Below are 18,395 nucleotides of genomic sequence, written 5' to 3' on the forward strand. Positions count from 1 at the left end.
GAAATTATTGGTCCGTTATTGGTTATAAGGGTAAAAAAATTTCGGTTATTCGGACAACAAATACACATACCATACGTCCATACTCATCTTAAAAGAGAGCAATGCCCTGGATGAGAACTGAATGAATTGTATTGAATGAGATGGTTCAAAGATACAGATTACATGGATATATATAATGAGAGAATCTCAGGGAGACTAGAATAGGGAATCACAGGAAGCCTAGAATAGGGAGTCATAATCTGACTCAAATACATAGAGTCCTAATACTCCCCCTCAAGCACGGGGTAGGCTAGTAACCTGTAGCTTGTCTCTAAGAAAAGAAAATCTAGAACCAGGCAAAGCTTTAGTAAAGATATCAGCAAGTTGATCTTTAGTTGAAATAAAGTTGACTTGAATATCTCCTGCAACAATTTTGTCTCTAACAAAGTGATAATCAATCTCAACATATTTGGTACGCGCATGAAAAATCAAATTTGCAAACATGTATGTAGCACCAAGATTGTCACACCACAACTTGGGAACGGAAATATTGAGGACATTGATCTCACGTCGTAAAGACAAAATCCAAATTACTTCAGCACAAACATCTACTAGTGCTTTGTACTCAGCCTCAATAGAAGATCTAGCAACAGTTCTTTGTTTCTTACAGACCCAAGACACAAGATTGGACCCAAGAAACACAGCGTAACCACTAGTCGACTTTCGGTCTTCAAGACAACAAGCCCAATCAGAATAAAAAAAAAGCATGCAAATCTCTAGATAGTGACTTTCTAATTCGCAGACCATAAGTGATAGTTCCCTTAACATACCTCAAGACTCGTTTAAGTTGTTCCCAATGTGAAACTGTAGGAGCATGCATATGTTGACACAGTTGGTTGACTGCAAAGGATAGATCCGGGCGCGTGACAGTAAGATATTGTAGTGCCCCTGCCAAACTCCTATATTGGGTAGGATCCTCATACAAGTCTGTACTAAAAGGAATAGCTTTCGAAACAGAAATAGGAGTAGATAATGCTTTGCATTCTGCCATTCCAGCATGTTTTAAAATATCAGTCATATATCTCTTTTGCGAAAGTTGTATACCACCATCACATTTAACTATCTCAATACCAAGAAAGAAACCAGGTTCACCAAGATCCCTAATCTTAAAAGCAGCAGACAACTTTGATAATAAACGGGTTACAAGATCTAGATCACTTCCCATCACAAGTATATCATCCACATAAACTAAGAGGTACGCATAAGTAGAATCTTGAGAAAAATAGAACAGAGACACATCTGTTTTTTATGCTTGAAAGCCAATAGAGAGCAAAAATGAGTGCAAACGATTAAACTAGGCTCTAGGAGCTTGCTTTAAACCATATAGAGATCGTTTAAGCAAGCAAACATGATTTGGATACTGAGCATCAATGTAACCAGGAGGTTGCTTCATGTAGACAGTTTCAGACAGATTACCATTTAGAAAAGCATTATGAACATCAAGTTGTCCAATCACCTAACCAGAGGATATAGCTAATGAGAGAAGTAATCTGACAGTAGTAGGTTTTACCACAGGGCTGAAGGTATCAAAGAAGTCTTGACCTGGAACCTTATTAAAACCTTTTGCTACTAACCTGGCCTTGTGTCTCTCAATGGAACCATCTGCTTTCCTCTTGGTGCGAAAAACCCATTTGCAACCAATAACATTCATACCAGGCTTGGAGGGAACAAGACACCACGTTTGATTATGTAAAATCAAACAGGTTAAATTTGAGCTCGAGTTTAGTTTGGTGATAAGCGCCAAGAATAGTCGAGTTTAGGGTCATTTATAGGACAGAATTATGAAGTTTTGTCACCCATTTATAACAATTTCATGCATAAAAGACTCGGATGTGATCAAAATCTCTAATTCAACTTTAGAGAGTGTTTTGAAGTCATTCCCATAGAACGCAACGAGATCCAAGGCCGAAACAAAGCAGCAAACGAAGAAGCAACCGGGCAGGGTCCATTCACGCAGGCATCACGCGTGAAGGAGGCGTGGACCACTTCCAGTACGCGTCCACGCCCCCTACACGCGTGAAGGTGGCGTGACCAGGCCATCAGGGGCTATTTCGGGATTTTTGACTTTATGATGGTTATGTTTAAACCCTTCTCCTGCAATTTTAGAAGGAGGAGTTTTTAAATCTGAAATCTCTTTGTTTTCTCCCCTCTTGGGGGAAAACCCCATTTTTCCTTAGTTTAGATTGATGCTTCAAAGGTAGATAGCTAGAAAATTGAAGGCAAAATGTAATAAGATCCATTAGCTATGGATGGTAACTCTTTTTCACCTTATCTAGTTTAGTTTCGTTTTTATTGCTTCCCAATCTTTTATTGCTTTCCTTTGCTATTTTCTTATAATGTTTGCTTAGAGTAGATAGGGGATTGGTGGCCCTGAAACTAGTTATGTGGTTGATTTGTTAAAGAAATTTCCTGAAAATTGTGAGCTTGATGTATTTAGATTCAAATGCTTGTGTGGTTGATGTTTGATATGCTTTGTGCCTGAGTGTGTGCGCGATAGCGGCCTCTCACGAGTCCAACTCATCCACATTCCCGCCCTCTATCCGGAAGGATGAGGCCCGGGAGGAGTGGTAGACAAGGTGTTCGATGAAATGCCCCAACCGACTGAGGATGTGGGAGTCCGAGTGTGACGCCACTCGGTGATGTGCCTTGAACTCCCTAGTCGAATCCAAATCATCTCGTTTACAAACCCGTTAGTAATCTCAACCATATAAGCTAGCCAAGAGTCCCAATCTCCATTTTCCTTATTCATTACCTCTCTATTTAGTTTTGAAGCCCTTTCGTCAATATCTTTCCAATTTTGCTCATTCACGCAACTCTTTTCTTTACAACCTCCTAAATGCCAACACCATACTCGACTCCAATCTGTCCTCCTTGAAAGACCGACAGTTGGGGAGTCTTGAGTCTTCGTTTTAACACATTCCATACCCTACATTCACCTCACCATATACAGCAAACACCAAATTGGCGCCGTTGTCGGGGAGGGCAAATGGTTTTTTAGTCGTATTGACATTTCGGAAGTCGTTCGTTAAAGAGTTCTTGAATTGTTTTCTTTTATTTATTTTGTTTTCTTATTATAATATTATATATATATATATATATATATATATATATATATATATATATATATATATATATACACACACATACACACACACACACACACACACAATATTAAAATTCGAGTTCGAGTATAAACTCGAGCTTGAACTCAAGCTCGAGATCGAGATCGAGTCTGAGCTCGTACTCGAACAAACGAGCTGCTTGCGAGCAGCTCAAAAATTGTTGAGCTCAAACTCGAGCATCAGTTTTCAAGCTCAACCGAGCTCGAGCTCGAGCTCGGCTAGGCTCGTTTACACCCCTACACTTTATCACACACATCTATGTTCAATTCGACAAGCAGGCGACAAGCGCATGCGTCAGTCTAGCTTGTATGCTATTAAATAAATTTATGAAAGTTTAAAATAACAAGATCAGAGTGGTGTAGTGGAAGCGTGGTAGGCCCATAACCCACAGGTCCCAAGATCAAAACCTGGCTCTAATAGAGAGGCTTTCACCATTTTATTGACATCCAGTCTCCAAAGCCCTAACCAAGAAGTAAAAAAAAAGAGACTCTTTCGGATCCCCTCTTTTCTTATTTTGTTTACTTAGAAGGAGTCAGTGACAGAATTCCGTCTGATTCAAGGGATCTTGAGTTGAGCGATTCAAGGGATCTTGAGTTGAGCAAGGACAAAGTTTTCTTCCTCGGGCTCGGCCTTAGGACTAATAAATGAAAGAAAATTGATTGCATTAATGTTAGTATAAGAAATTTTTGTTCTTGCTCGTTAAGCTCAGTTGTTAGAGTGCAAGGCTCTTAACCTTGTGGTCCTGGGTTTGAGCCCCAGGATAGGCGAACTTTTAAGCTCAAGTGGTCCTGGGTTTTGAGCCCCACGATCACCTTATCCCACACAGCTATGTTCAATTCGGCAAACAGGCGACAAGCGCATGCGTCAGTCTAGCTTGTATGCGGTTAAATAAATTTATGATAGTGTAAAATAACAAGATCAGAGTGGCGTAGTGGAAGCATGGTGGGCCAATAACCCACAGGTTTCAGGATCAAAACCTGGCTCTGATAGAGAGGTGTTCACCATTTTATTACCATCCAGTTTCCAAAGCTCCAACCAAAGCTTGGCAACACTAGCCAAGCTTAGTGTCCAGGTCTTGTTGAATAATAAATGAAATAAAATTGATTTTAGCATGGAAGAAATTGTTGTACTTGCCCGTCTAGCTCAGTTGGTAGAGCGCAAGGCTCTTAACCTTGGGGTCCTGGGTTCGAGCCCCAGGGTGGGCGAACTTTTACGCTTGTGGGGGTGATCACGATCACCAAACAATGCCTTTACAAAATTTGGTCTACATGTCGTTGTATTGGTATGGCACATTGCATCTTATTTATTAGGGGTGTAAATGAGTCGAGCGGCTTGTGAACCGCTCGAGTGGCTCGTTTAACAATCGAGTTGAGCTCCAATAGGGCCTTCATTAACGAGCTCGGCTCGGCTCGTTTATACCCCTACACCTTATCCCACACATCTATGTTCAATTCGGCAAATAGGTGACAAGGTCATGCGTCAGTCTAGCTTGTATGCGGTTAAATAAATTTATGATAGTGTAAAATAATAAGATCAGAGTGGCGCAGTGTAAGCGTGGTGGGCCCATAACCCACAGGTCCCAAGATCGAAACTTGGCTCTGATAGAGAGGTTTTCACCATTTTATTACCATCTAGTCTCCAAAGCCCCAACCAAAGCTTGGCAACACATAAATTTATGATAGTGTAAAATAACAAGATCAGAGTGGCGCAGTGGAAGCGTGGTGGGCCCATAACCCACAGGTCTCAAGATCGAAACTTGGCTCTGATAGAGAGGTTTTCACCATTTTATTACCATCTAGTCTCCAAAGCCCCAACCAAAGCTTGGCAACACTAGCCAGCTCGGGGTGTCCAGGTCTTGTTGAATAATAAATGAAATAAAATTGATTTAATTAATGTTAGTATTAAATTAGTGTTAGCATGGAAGGAATTGTTGTATTTGCCCGTCTAGCTTAGTTGGTAGAGCGCAAGGCTCTTAACCTTATGGTCCTGGGTTCGAGCCGCAGGGTGGGCGAACTTTTACGCTTGTGGCGGCGATCACGATCACCAAACAATGCCTTTACCAAGTTGTTAGCATTAGTGTTAGTATATGATCTTGAATGCGTTTACAAAATTTGGTCTTGGCTCGTTTAACAATCGAGCCAATCTCGAGCAGGGCCTTCATTAACGAGCTCAAGCCACTCAAGGCTCAAGCTCGGCTCGGCTAGTTTACACACATCTATGTCCAATTCGGCAAACATGCGACAAGTTCTTGCGTCAGTCTAGCTTGCATGCGGTTAAATAAATTTATGATAGTGTAAAATAACAAGATTAGAGTAGGAAGCGTGGTGGGCCCATAACCCACAGGTCCCAGGATTAAAACCTTGCTTTGTTAGAGAGGTTTTCACCATTTTATTACCATCCAGTCTCCAAAGCCCCAACCAAAGCTTGGCCAGCTCGTTGTCCAGGTCTTGTTGAATAATAAATGAAATAAAATTGATTTAATTAATGTTAGTATTAAATTAATTTTAGCATGGAAGAAATTGTTGTACTTTCCCATCTAGCTCAGTTGATAGAGCGCAAGGCTTTTAACCTTGTGGTCCTGGGTTCGAGCCCCAAGGTGGGTGAATTTTTACGCTTGTGGCGGCGATCCCGATCACCAAACAGAATCGAATTCCAAGTTGGTCACACTGCATCTTATTAGGGGTGTAGCTCGTTTAACAATCGAGCCAAGCTCGAGCTGGGCCTTCATTAATGAGCTCGAGCTCAAGCCACTCAAGGCTCAAGCTTGGCTTGGCTAGTTTACACTCATCACACCTTATTACACACATCTATGTTCAATTCGGCAAACAGGCATCTTATTAGGGGTCTCGAGCAGGGCCTTCGTTAACGCAGGCATCTTATTAGGGGTCTCGAGCAGGGCCTTCGTTAACGAGCTCGAGCTCAAGCCACTCAAGGCTCAAGCTCGGCTCGGCTAGTTTACACCCCTACACCTTATTACACACATCTATGTTCAATTCGGCAAACAGGCATCTTATTAGGGGTCTCGAGCAGGGCCTTCGTTAACGAGCTCGAGCTCAAGCCACTCAAGGCTCAAGCTCGGCTCGGCTAGTTTACACCCCTACACCTTATTACACACATCTATGTTCAATTCGGCAAACAAGCGACAAGCTCATGCGTCAGTCTAGCTTGTATGCGGTTAAATAAATTTATTATAGTGTAAGCTTGTATGCGGTTAAATAGATTTATGATAGTGTAAAATGAGAAGATTAGAGCGGCGTAGTGGAAGTGTGGTGGGCCCATAACGCATAGGTCCTAGGATCGAAACCTGGCTCTAATAGAGAGGTTTTAACCATTGTATTAACATCCATTCTCCAAATGTCTTGTTGAATAATAAATGAAATAAAATTGATTTAATTAATGTTAGCATGGAAGAAATTATTGTACTTGCTCGTCTAGCTCAAGTTGGTGTTGGTAGAGCGCAAGGCTCTTAACCTTGTGGTCCTTTTACGCTTGTGTGGGTGATCACGATCACCAAACAATGCCTTTACCAAGTTGATACATGTCATTGTATTGGTAAGGCACACTGCATCTTATTAGAGGTGTGGCTCGTTTAACAATCAAGCCAAGCTCGAGCAGGGCCTTCATTAACGAGCTCGAGCTCAAGCCACTTAAGGCTCAAGCTCGGCTCGGCTAGTTTACACCCCTACACCTTATCACACACATCTATGTTCAATTCGGCAAACAGGCAACAAGCTCATGCGTCAGTCTAGCTTGTATGCGATTAAATAAATTTATGATAGTGTAAAATAACAAGATCAGAGTGGCGTAGTGGAAGCGTGGTGGGCCCATAACCCACAGGTCATAGGATTGAAACTTGGCTTTGATAGAGAGGTTTTCACCATTTTATTACCATCCAGTCTCCAAAGCCCCAACCTAAGCTTGGCTCGTGTCCAGGTCTTGTTGAATAATAAATGAAATAAAATTCATTTTAGCATGGAAGAAATTGTTGTACTTGCCTGTCTAGCTCAGTTGGTAGAGCGCAAAGCTCTTAACTTTGTGGTCCGGGGTTCGAGCCCTAGGGTGGGCGAACTTTTACGCTTGTGGGGGTGATCACGATCACCAAACAATGCCTTTACAAAATTTGGTCTACATGTCGTTGTATTGGTATGGCACATTGCATCTTATTAGGGGTGTAAATGAGCCTAGCGGCTTTGTGAACCGCTCGGGTCGAGCTCGAGTGGCTCGTTTAACAATCGAGCTGAGCTCTAGCAGGGCCTTCATTAACGAGCTCGGCTCGGCTCGTTTATACGCCTACACCTTATCCCACACATCTATGTTCAATTCGGCAAATAGGTGACAAGCTCATGCGTCAGTCTAGCTTGTATGCGGTTAAATAAATTTATGATAGTGTAAAATAACAAGATCAGAGTGGCGCAGTGGAAGCGTGGTGGGCCCATAACCCACAGGTCCTAGGATCGAAACCTGGCTTTGATAGAGAGGTTTTCACCATTTTATTAGCCCCAACCGGCTTTGATAGAGAGGTTTTCACCATTTTATTAGCCCCAACCAAAGTTTGGCAACACTAGCCAGCTCGGTGTCCAGGTCTTTTTGAATAATGGCAACACTAGCCAGCTCGGTGTCCAGGTCTTTTTGAATAATAAATGAAATAAAAATGATTTAATTAACGTTAGTATTAAATTAATATTAGCATGGAAGAAATTATTGTACTTGCCCGTCTAGCTCAGTTTGTAGAGTGCAAGGCTCTTAACCTTGTGGTCATGGGTTCAAGCCCCAGGGAACAAGTCGTTGTATTGGTTGGGCACACCCCATTTTATTAGGGGTGTGGCTCGTTTAACAATCAAGCCAGGCTCGAGCAGGGCCTTCATTAACGAGCTCGAGCTCAAGTCGCCCTAGCTCGGCTCGGCTAGTTTACACCCCTACACCTTATCACACACATCTATGTTCAATTCGGCAAACAGGCGACAAGCTCATGTGTCAGTCTAGCTTGTATGCGATTAAATAAATTTATGATAGTGTAAAATAACAAGATCAGAGTGGCGTAGTGGAAGCGTGGTTGGCCCATAACCCACAGGTCCTAGGATCGAAACTTGGGTTTGATAGAGAGGTTTTCACCATTTTATTACCATCTAGTCTCCAAAGCCCCAACCAAAGCTTGGCAACACTAGCCAAGCTTAGTGTCCACGTCTTGATTTTAGCATGGAAGAAATTGTTGTACTTGCCCGTCTAGCTTAGTTGGTAGAGCGTAAGGCTCTTAACCTTGTGGTCCTGGGCTCGAGCCCCAGGGTGGGTGAACTTTTACGCTTGTGGGGGTGATCACGATCACCAAACAATGCCTTTAAAAAATTTGGTCTACATGTCGTTGTATTGGTATGGCACATTGCATCTTATTAGGGGTGTAAATGAGCCAAGCAGCTTGTGAACTGCTCGGGTCGACCTCGAGTGGCTCGTTTAACAATCGAGCTGAGCTCCAGTAGGGCCTTCATTAACGAGCTCGGCTCGGCTCGTTTATACGCCTACACCTTATCCCACACATCTATGTTCAATTCGGCAAATAGGTGACAAGCTCATGCGTCAGTCTACCTTGTATGCGGTTAAATAAATTTATGATAGTGTAAAATAACAAGATCAGACTGGCGCAGTGGAAGCGTGGTGGGCCCATAACCCACAGGTCCTAGGATCGAAACCTGGCTTTGATAGAGAGGTTTTCACCATTTTATTAGCCCCAACCAAAGTTTGGCAACACTAGCCAGCTCGGTGTCCAGGTCTTTTTGAATAAAAATGATTTAATTAATGTTAGTATTAAATTAATATTAGCATGGAAGAAATTATTGTACTTGCCCGTCTAGCTCAGTTTGTAGAGTGCATAAAAATGATTTAATTAATGTTAGTATTAAATTAATATTAGCATGGAAGAAATTATTGTACTTGCCCGTCTAGCTCAGTTTGTAGAGTGCAAGGCTCTTAACCTTGTGGTCATGGGTTCAAGCCCTAGGGAACAAGTCGTTGTATTGGTAGGGCACACCCCATTTTATTAGGGGTGTGGCTCGTTTAACAATCAAGCCAGGCTCGAGCAGGGCCTTCATTAACGAGCTCGAGCTCAAGTCGCCCTAGCTCGGCTCGGCTAGTTTACACCCCTACACCTTATAACACACATCTATGTTCAATTCGGCAAACAGGCGACAAGCTCATGTGTCAGTCTAGCTTGTATGCGATTAAATAAATTTATGATAGTGTAAAATAACAAGATCAGAGTGGCGTAGTGGAAGCGTGGTTGGCTCATAACCCACAGGTCCTAGGATCGAAACTTGGGTTTGATAGAGAGGTTTTCACCATTTTATTACCATCTAGTCTCCAAAGCCCCAACCAAAGCTTGGCAACACTAGCCAAGCTTAGTGTCCACGTCTTGATTTTAGCATGGAAGAAATTGTTGTACTTGCCCGTCTAGCTCAGTTGGTAGAGCGCAAGGCTCTTAACCTTGTGGTCCTGTGCTCGAGCCCCAGGGTGGGTGAACTTTTACGCTTGTGGGGGTGATCACGATCACCAAACAATGCCTTTACAAAATTTGGTCTACATGTCGTTGTATTGGTATGGCACATTGCATCTTATTAGGGGTGAACCGCTCGGGTCGAGCTCGAGTGGTTCGTTTAACAATCGAGCTGAACTCCAGCAGGGCCTTCATTAACAAGCTCGGCTCGGCTCGTTTATACCCCTACACCGTATCCCACACATCTATGTTCAATTCGGCAAATAGGTGACAAGGTGACAAGCTCATGCGTCAGTCTAGCTTATATGCGGTTAAATAAATTTATGATAGTGTAAACTAACAAGATCAGAGTGGCGCAGTGGAAGCGTGGTGGGCTCATAACTCACAAGTCCCAGGATCGAAACTTGACTCTGATAGAGAGGTTTTCACCATTTTATTACCATCTAGTCTCCAAAGCCCCAACCAAAGCTTGGCAACACTAGCCGGGGTGTCCAGGTTTTGTTGAATAATAAATGAAATAAAATTGATTTAATTAATGTTAGTATTAAATTAGTGTTAGCATGGAAAGAATTGTTGTACTTGCTCGTCTAGCTCAGTTGGTAGAGCGCAAGGCTCTTAACCTTGTGGTTCTGGGTTCGAGCCCCAGGGTGGGCGAATTGTTACGCTTGTGGGGTCCCAACCAAAGCTTGGCAACACTAGCCAGGTCTTGTTGAATAATAAATGAAATAAAATTGATTTAATTAACTTTAGTATTAAATTAGTGTTAGCATGGAAGGAATTGTTGTATTTGCCCGTCTAGCTCAGTTGGTAGAGCGCAAGGCTTTTAACCTTGTGGTCCTGGGTTCGAGCCCCAGGGTGGGCGAACTTTTACGCTTGTGGGGGCGATCACGATCACCAAACAATGCCTTTACCAAGTTGATAGCATAAGTGTTAGTATATGATCTTGAATGCCTTTACAAAATTTGGTCTTGGCTCGTTTAACAATCGAGCCAAGCTCGAGCAGGGCCTTCATTAATGAGCTCGAGCTCAAGCCACTCAAGGCTCAAGCTCGGCTCAGCTAGTTTACTCCCCTACACCTTATCACACTCAGTCGGCTCAGCTAGTTTACTCCCCTACACCTTATCACACTCAGTCTAGCTTGCATGCGGTTAAATTTAATAAATTTATGATAGTGTAAAATAACCATGCGGTTAAATTTAATAAATTTATGATAGTGTAAAATAACCTCGAGCAGGGCCTTCATTAATGAGCTCGAGCTCAAGCCACTCAAGGCTCAAGCTCGGCTCAGCTAGTTTACTCCCCTACACCTTATCACACTCAGTCTAGCTTGCATGCGGTTAAATTTAATAAATTTATGATAGTGTAAAATAACCCACAGGTCCCAGGATCAAAACATTGCTTTGTTAGAGAGGTTTTCACCATTTTATTACCATCCAGTCTCCAAAGCCCCAACCAAAGCTTGGCCAGCTCGGTGTCCAGGTCTTGTTGAATAATAAATGAAATAAATTGATTTAATTAATGTTAGTATTAAATTAATGTTAACATGGAAGAAATTGTTGTACTTGCCCATCTAGCTTAGGTGGTAGAGTGCAAGGCTCTTAACCTTGTGGTCCTGGGTTTGAGCCCCAAGGTTGGCGAACTTTTACGCTTGTGGCGGCGATCACGATCACCAAACACAAAATCGAATTCCAAGTTGGTCACATTGTATCTTATTAGGGGTGTAGCTCGTTTAACAATCGAGCCAAGCTCGAGCTGGGCCTTCATTAATGAGCTCGAGCTCAAGCCACTCAAGGCTCAAGCTTGGCTCGGCTAGTTTACACTCATCACACCTTATTACACACATCTATGTTCAATTCGGCAAACAGGCATCTTATTAGGGGTCTCGAGCAGGGCCTTCGTTAACGAGCTCGAGCTCAAGCCACTCAAGGCTCAAGCTCGGCTCGGCTAGTTTACACCCCTACACCTTATTACACACATCTATGTTCAATTCGGCAAACAGGCGACAAGCTCATGCGTCAGTCTAGCTTGTATGCGGTTAAATAAATTTATGATAGTGCAAGCTTGTATGCGGTTAAATAGATTTATGATAGTGTAAAACTACAAGATCAGAGTGGCGTAGTGGAAGTGTGGTGGGCCCATAACCCATAGGTCCCAGGATCGAAACCTCGCTATAATAGAGAGGTTTTAACCATTGTATTACCATCCATTCTCCAAAGGTCTTGTTGAATAATAAATGAAATAAAATTGATTTAATTAATGTTAGCATGGAAGAAATTATTGTACTTGCTCGTGTAGCTCAAGTTGGTGTTAGAGCGTGTGATCACTAAACAATGCCTTTACCAAGTTGATTTTTGTATTGGTATGGCACACTGCATCTTATTAGGGGTGTTGCTCGTTTAACAATCAAGCCAAGCTCGAGCAAGGCTTTCATTAACGAGCTCGAGCTCAAGCCACTTAAGGCTCAAGCTCGGCTCGACTAATTTACACCCCTACACCTTATCACACACATCTATGTTCAATTCGGCAAACAGGCGACAAGCTCATGCGTCAGTCTAGCTTGTATGCGATTAAATAAATTTATGATAGTGTAAAATAACAAGATCAGAGTGGCGCAGTGGAAGCGTGGTGGGCCCATAACCCACAGGTCCCAGGATCGAAATCTGGCTCTGATGGAGAGGTTTTCACCATTTTATTAGCCCCAACCAAAGTTTGGCAACACTAGCCAGCTCGGTGTCCAGGTCTTTTTGAATAATAAATGAAATAAAAATGATTTAATTAATGTTAGTATTAAATTAATATTTGCATGGAAGAAATTATTGTACTTGCCCGTCTAACTCAGTTGGTAGAGTGCAAGGCTTTTAACCTTGTGGTCATGGGTTCAAGCCCCAGGGAACAAGTCGTTGTATTAGTAGGGCACACTGCATTTTATTAGGGGTGTGGCTCGTTTAACAATCAAGCCAAGCTTATTAGGGGTGTGGCTCGTTTAACAATCAAGCCAAGCTCGAACAGGGCCTTCATTAACGAGCTCGAGCTCAAGCCACTCAAGGCTCTAGCTCGGCTCAGCTAGTTTACACCCCTACACCTTATCACACACATAACCCACACCTTATCACACACATAACCCACAGGTTTCAGGATCAAAACCTGGCTCTGATAGAGAGGTGTTCACCATTTTATTACCAGTTTCCAAAGCTCCAACCAAAGCTTGGCAACACTAGCCACGGTGTCTAGGTCTTGTTGAATAATAAATGAAATAAAATTGATTTAATTAATGTTAGCATTAAATTAGTGTTAGCATGGAAGAAATTGTTGTACTTGTTCGTCTAGCTCAGTTGGTAGAGCGCAAGGCTCTTAACCTTGTGGTCCTGGGTTCGAGCCCCAGGGTGGGCAAACTGTTACGCTTGTGGGGTCCCAACCAAAGCTTGGCAACACTAGCCAGGTCTTGTTGAATAATAAATGAAATAAAATTGATTTAATTAATGTTAGTATTAAATTATTTTTAGCATGGAAGATATTGTGATACTTGAATTATTTTTAGCATGGAAGATATTGTGATACTTGTCTGTTTAGCTCAGTTGGTAGAGCACAAGGCTCTTAACCTTGTGATCCTGGGTTCGAGCCCTAGGGTGGGCGAACTGTTATGCTTGTGCGGGCGAGCAGGGCCTTCATTAATTAAGTAAATTTATGATAGTGGAAGCGTGGTGGACCCATGTGGACACATAACATCAATTCGGTTAAATAAATTTATGATAGTGGAAGCGTGGTGGACCCATAACACTAGCCAACATCAATTCGGTTAAATAAATTTATGATAGTGGAAGCGTGGTGGACCCATAACACTAGCCACCATTTTACTCCCAGGCCTAATTATCTAAAGCCAGGCTCGGCCTAGCCTATTTCCACCCCTATGTATACCTAGCCTATTTCCACCCCTATGTATAACAATAGGTCACTTAGCCTATTTCCACCCCTATGTATACCTAGCCTATTTCCACCCCTATGTATAACAATAGGTCACTTTAAAGTCTTGCTATCAGGTAGATAGTGTTGCACCACTTATCAAACTTCTAATATTATCATAACTTATCCGAATGTTATGATAATGATAAATAGAAAAATGTTACATATATTCTCATATATAGTTTGTACATTTGTAATTATTGTTCATCTAATACAGTTTTTACACTTCTCATCATCACTATATATATATGTGACATTTGAGGGAATAATTTAGATTATTTTCTTAGCATAGGACTGTGTAGAAGATATCCAAGTAGTGGAATGATTTCACGAAAGAGCTCCATCCCTTTGTATTTTTTAACAAATATTTAGTTGATTCCTTCCTTCTTGATAAAAAGAATAGTAAATTATGGGGATTACACTACCTACGGAATTATTATAAAACTCTCAATTAATCTTGCTCTCTCTGTTTTCACCCACTTAATTACTTGCTCTTCATTGCTCAATCCGTAACTACTAAACTCTCTTAAAATAATCTGATCAAAACCAAAGTTGTGATTTTTTAATGAGAAAGGTAAGGAAAACATCACTTTCTCTATACAAACTTTTATGTTTTCATATTAAGATTTGATATATATATATATATGCATGTCTATATTCATCCTAAACTATTAACTTGCTCGGAACTTTAATTATAATTACGTATTTGTTGTATCCTGTCTAGCAATAAAGAAAAGTATTTGTTGCAGCAAAATATCTTGAAGTCCATGAATAATGCAGGGATATATATATATATGATGGTACAGTACGGACATGGATCTACCTACAAATAAAATGAATTAAACGACTGTATTAGTTAAACAACGTATGAAAAAAGTAAGTGCATATTATTACTTCTTTATAAATTAAATTTCAATTTGATACGTTATTGCATATGAGAAGAAAGAACTCAAAGAAGGTCGGTTGGTGAGGGGGAGAGATTCCTGTCCTTATCCTTGTAGGAGTAGGAAGCTCTTCGAGTTTAGTGCCAACTCTAATACACGGCTTTTGCGTGAGACAAAATCAACCCTGGTTGATTATATCATCGATTCATCTTTCAAAAAATTTTCAACAAGTCAGCAATTTTTGAAACGTATAAGGGCCAAATTAGACATTAGACATTGAAGTAGATGCATACGAAAATACAATTGAAAAATTCAAAAAAAAAATGTAATTTACATCCCGAACATGCTAATTAGTGCAGGTTTGCGGATGCGATGGTTAGCGTTTAAATAATTAGTTATTTTATTTATCTTAATAATTTTAAATTAAAAAATAAAAAATAAAAAAACAACTCATTCATCTCCGGTCAGAGACAAAGCAGCCTCCGCACCTCCAGATGGAGTCATCTCCAGTGGGAGATGACAAAGAATCCTCGTCTCTGGTTGGAGACAAAGAAGTTACTTCATCTTCCGCCAGAGAAGATCTAAAAACTAGCACTACTACAGAAATAACATACAACGTCAAACATATAACATTGATTTTTTTAGAAAATCGACGCCAGAATATTAAATAAATTTATAATTTTTTTAAAAAAACTTTTCACGTCGGTTTCAAATAAAACCAACGTCATAAATAATTTTAAATCAGTGTTGCAAAAGTTCTGCCTAGGCGCCGGCCGGCTGCTTACCTGGCCAGTCCAAACATTTTATAGGCCCGGGGCGAAATTAAACAAAGGTCCTATATTAAAAAACTAAAATTTAAATTTAATAATACTAAAGAAATGTTAATATCATATAACATCAAATAAGATTAGAAAATTTTCAATAATTTTTTAAATACAAAAATAATCATGACAAAAAATTTCTATGTGTTTTACTCGATGCAAAATCATCAATAATTGCATCAAGATTAATATTCTCTAGCATATCCTTCTCAATACACAAAATAGCCAAAATTCTGTATATATATAATTATGATTCAAAAATTATATATATTCTAAAATAGCAGAAACCACAGAATTCATTATCCAAATAAACATTACATATTTACATTACTCATTAGTCATTAGAAGATTATAGATTGTCTGCAGTGTGTGAAGAATTTCATAGAGAGATAAAGACAAAAAAAAATATAATAAATCTTACAAGTTACAAGGGACAATGGTGTAGCCGTGTAGGATACTAGGATTGAGCAGGCAGCAACCCAAACCCACAAACAATGGTCGACCGTCAATGAATATGCGGCTAATTAAGATGAATAGGTGATGAATTGAAATTGAGAAATTGTTTTTGAAGAAGAGGATTGGGTTAGGTACTTAGGTGTTGATTCCCAGCTTCCTTCAGATTAAATAGAAGATCAATCAAAATTGGAAAAAAAAAATTATTGAAGAAGACGAATGGGTTAGGTAATTAGGTGTCGCTTCTAAAGTATTTAATGTCCATTCAGGCTTCTTGTAGTCTCACGTCGATTAGGCTACCCTCTATTCAGGACCAGCCCTAGTCCCTAGTCGCTTACAGTATCACCTTAATCCGTGATCTAGGCGGCTGAACAACGTACTTTGGAAGGCATAACAATATATGGAAGGGGAAAAATGCCCTAGAAGATAAAAAAAAGTTAAGAGTTAATACCAGCCAAGGTCCTCCGAGTTTGGTGGTTTCGTCACCTTTAGTCCTAAACTTTTAAATGTAAAAAAATTTAAGCCTTTAGTCCTAAACTTTTAAATGTAAAAAAATTTAAGAGTTAATGAGTTTGGTGGTTTCGTCACCTTTAGTTCTAAACTTTTAAATGTAGTATCTACTCTCTCAAAATACTGCCTACTGAAGCACAAAGAGTCAAGAGTTACCTCAACTGAGGCTCGAACCCACTCCCATCATTCATGTGGGAGTGTTAATTGGAACACCGGGTGCCACTAGACCACCAGGTCATTAGTGTCCACCTGTTAATTTGTTCAATTTGCACCATGTGAATGAAGGGCAAAAATATCCTTTCATGTTATTCTTCCATTCTTGATTACAATATGTTTGATATTGGGGTGTGAATTGAACACTTGTGAGTAGTAGATGGGTCTATTTGACCCTTCTCCAATTCTAATTTATCATTATAAATTTTAAATTTAATTATTATTATTTCAATTATTACTATCACTATTAAATTAATTAATATTGTATAACAAATAACTTTATAATATACTTGTATATATGTTCATTTTTTTAAGAAAATGAACCAAACGGAAAAAGAAATGTAATTTCTTAACTTTCAGTCAAAATTTGTAGTTTTAATTTCCGACCTTCCGGCAAAAACTAGAAAATAAAAATATTTTTTAAAAAATGACTCATCTTTCAACAAACATTTTTCAGGTTTTCAAATGAATCCAGGGCCGGCCCGGCCCATGTCGGACCAGAGCGACCGCACATGACCCCTAATTTTTAGGGGCCTAATTTTAAAAAAATCATTTTATTTATAGTTCAATTTTTTTTATACTTGATAAATATTTTTTTAAAATCTATACATTGATCTTAATTGTAAGTGAAAATAAAATTTTAGAAGTATTTGACGTCGAAATTTGGATAAACAAATTTGTATTTAAATATGCACGAAAATGTCACTAATTTTAAATTAAATTTTGAAATGTATTTTTTTCTTTGTTGAATTTTATGCATTATATTTAGACAAAAATTTTTATTACTTTTTCACTTTTGTCATAAAATATAAAAATACAATAACTTGAAGTCTATATGGATTTAGACTCAATTCCTTAGTTATATAGATTTTCTAGATCTTCTAGACTTCTATCTTTATATTTCATAAGTCTTTTTGGATTATGTTTTTACTTTTATAAATAGATATCTCTTTGTATATTATAGTGAATTCTAAATGTTAAAAAAATATTTCTTCCCCTATGTTCTTGTCTCTTTATTATTATATGTTTTTCATTTTAGTCTATTATATTTAATTACATTGCATCTCGAAACAAAAATAGTGAATATCCAAATAGACAGGGCCCTTATTTTTAATGGAACGGCCCTGAACGGATCCAATTATAGTAGACACATAATTTATTAACTATAAGTACACAAATTATTAATTATAGGTACATAATATGAATGTTTTGAATCAAGGTCCACAATACTATGTGAATCTTGATTATTCATGATATAGCAATTGATTTATTAGTGGGTTGGCGGGGGTGATGGTAGACCAAGCAATTACCATTCATATCTTGACTGAGACTTCTTGTATCCTTATAAATACATCTTCTTCATCATGTACTTTACATCATCATGGATTGATCAATAATATGATTAATCTCAGAACTATTGTTCTCAACTTGTATCGGTAGACCAAGCGATCCAAGGCTACAAACCCTAAGTCCGTCCCTACTAAAAAGAAAAAAAAAATATCTTCGTCGACGGGCTGGTGACACCACCTCCCCTTCTCACATCATCTTCTATATTGTCTATCCAACTACAACTCCGATAAATACCGTACAAACATCCCATAACTTTATCTCCATTAAACATATTTTCCCAAACTATCTATTATGGAAGAATTAAATTGTTCTCTCTCCATGGTCAAAATCTTAGTGGATACGTTGAAGACACGTTTTTCTGTCCAGGTTCATTTATATAGGCTCCGGATGAATGTTCTGTTGTAGCCGCGCTCCGGATGAGTATTCTGTTTTAGCTGCACTCCGGACGAAAGTGTTCCGTTATAGCTGCGCTCTGGATGAGTGTATCCTTACAAATAATCTCTTCATCATGTACTTTACATTATCATGGATCAATAATAATATTATTCCGAAAACTATT

The 18,395-nt window shown here is 39.5% G+C and overlaps 14 non-coding genes across 14 annotated transcripts; all 14 read left to right on the top strand.

Moving 5' to 3' along the window:
* The first annotated feature begins 4,293 nt into the window (after window positions 1-4,293).
* On the top strand, window positions 4,294-4,366 carry TRNAK-CUU. Its single transcript has one exon. It is a non-coding gene; the product is annotated as a tRNA-Lys (tRNA).
* Window positions 4,367-4,693: 327 nt separating this feature from the next.
* Window positions 4,694-4,765, top strand: TRNAM-CAU. The gene has a single exon. It is a non-coding gene; the product is annotated as a tRNA-Met (tRNA).
* Window positions 4,766-4,857: 92 nt separating this feature from the next.
* TRNAM-CAU lies at window positions 4,858-4,929 on the top strand. The gene has a single exon. It is a non-coding gene; the product is annotated as a tRNA-Met (tRNA).
* A 170-nt stretch (window positions 4,930-5,099) lies between these two features.
* Window positions 5,100-5,172, top strand: TRNAK-CUU. Its single transcript has one exon. It is a non-coding gene; the product is annotated as a tRNA-Lys (tRNA).
* Window positions 5,173-7,154: 1,982 nt separating this feature from the next.
* Window positions 7,155-7,227, top strand: TRNAK-CUU. The gene has a single exon. It is a non-coding gene; the product is annotated as a tRNA-Lys (tRNA).
* Window positions 7,228-7,562: 335 nt separating this feature from the next.
* TRNAM-CAU lies at window positions 7,563-7,634 on the top strand. Its single transcript has one exon. It is a non-coding gene; the product is annotated as a tRNA-Met (tRNA).
* Window positions 7,635-8,378: 744 nt separating this feature from the next.
* On the top strand, window positions 8,379-8,451 carry TRNAK-CUU. The gene has a single exon. It is a non-coding gene; the product is annotated as a tRNA-Lys (tRNA).
* A 1,145-nt stretch (window positions 8,452-9,596) lies between these two features.
* On the top strand, window positions 9,597-9,669 carry TRNAK-CUU. The gene has a single exon. It is a non-coding gene; the product is annotated as a tRNA-Lys (tRNA).
* A 557-nt stretch (window positions 9,670-10,226) lies between these two features.
* TRNAK-CUU lies at window positions 10,227-10,299 on the top strand. Its single transcript has one exon. It is a non-coding gene; the product is annotated as a tRNA-Lys (tRNA).
* Window positions 10,300-10,434: 135 nt separating this feature from the next.
* On the top strand, window positions 10,435-10,507 carry TRNAK-UUU. The gene has a single exon. It is a non-coding gene; the product is annotated as a tRNA-Lys (tRNA).
* Window positions 10,508-11,209: 702 nt separating this feature from the next.
* TRNAK-CUU lies at window positions 11,210-11,282 on the top strand. Its single transcript has one exon. It is a non-coding gene; the product is annotated as a tRNA-Lys (tRNA).
* A 963-nt stretch (window positions 11,283-12,245) lies between these two features.
* On the top strand, window positions 12,246-12,317 carry TRNAM-CAU. The gene has a single exon. It is a non-coding gene; the product is annotated as a tRNA-Met (tRNA).
* Window positions 12,318-12,962: 645 nt separating this feature from the next.
* TRNAK-CUU lies at window positions 12,963-13,035 on the top strand. The gene has a single exon. It is a non-coding gene; the product is annotated as a tRNA-Lys (tRNA).
* Window positions 13,036-13,205: 170 nt separating this feature from the next.
* TRNAK-CUU lies at window positions 13,206-13,278 on the top strand. The gene has a single exon. It is a non-coding gene; the product is annotated as a tRNA-Lys (tRNA).
* Window positions 13,279-18,395: the final 5,117 nt, after the last annotated feature.

The sequence above is a fragment of the Ipomoea triloba genome, chromosome 11, assembly GCF_003576645.1.
Source record: "Ipomoea triloba cultivar NCNSP0323 chromosome 11, ASM357664v1".
NCBI lineage: Eukaryota > Viridiplantae > Streptophyta > Magnoliopsida > Solanales > Convolvulaceae > Ipomoea > Ipomoea triloba.